This window comes from Echinops telfairi, unplaced genomic scaffold, assembly GCF_000313985.2.
Source record: "Echinops telfairi isolate 266 unplaced genomic scaffold, ASM31398v2 ScPeMD7_7467;HRSCAF=8505_1, whole genome shotgun sequence".
Lineage (NCBI taxonomy): Eukaryota > Metazoa > Chordata > Mammalia > Afrosoricida > Tenrecidae > Echinops > Echinops telfairi.
The window spans coordinates 12,941,627-12,942,580 of record NW_022111368.1 but is presented as its reverse complement, the minus strand read 5'-3'; positions in this window follow the sequence as shown (position 1 = coordinate 12,942,580).

Here is a 954-nt window from a genome sequence, read left to right as displayed (position 1 = left end):
CCCTGCCATCTTTCCGTCCGAGCCTACCTGTCCCTACCTGTCAGTGTCGCGGCCATGCCAGGGATGGCTTTCCGCTTCCGTCGGGGACCCTGTGACCTGAGAGACGTCTCACTAGCAGGGGACCATCTCCGTTTAGAGTTTCCTCTAACTCGGAGGATGCCTTGTCTTAGGGGATAACTCTCCGGGTTGTCGGGGCATCATGGGCAATACTGAGTCCAAAACGAATCCTAAGACCCCCTTGAGCTGTCTCCTCCTAAATTTCTCCAAATTAAAATTCTCCCAAAGCCTCCGTAATAAAAGGCTAGTCTTTCTGGGTACCACCGAGTGGCCTCAATACCCCTTAGACAATCAGTCTAGGTGGCCCTCCGAAAGCACTTTTAATTTTGGCATCCTCACTGACGTAAACAATTGTTGCCGCCGCTCAGGAAAAGGGTCAGAGGTTCCATACGTTCTGGTTTTCTGGAATCTCCAAGCCCGCCCGTCTCTATGCATCCAGTGTTCCACCTCACAGGTCCTTTTAGCCAAATCAACTGAAAGGAGCATGGCGGCGAAATCAAAACTTGAAAATAACCCCAACTCTCCCTACCATACCCTAGCACCGTCCTCTGCGCTTACTGAAAAGCCAGACACTCTTAGGGATTGCTAACCTTCCTCCTCCCGCCCAGCCTCTGCCGCCCTCTGCACAGCCACTCTCCCTCCCCTCGCCACCGTCTTCCCCCTAAGCTGCTGGACAGCCCCAACTCTCCGCTGCGGTCCCACCCTTTTCACCACCCCTGTCCCCCCTATCTCCCCTCCTGTGTCAGCGCATACTCGTTCCCACCTCCTGCCTCTCAGGGAAGTAGCAGGGGCTGAGGGTGTGCGACGGGTCCACGTTCCGTTTTCTCTCCAAGACCTGTCCTGTCCCGTGTGCTCTCGCTGGCCCTTGAAATGCAGGGAAAAGGGTTTAAATCTCGC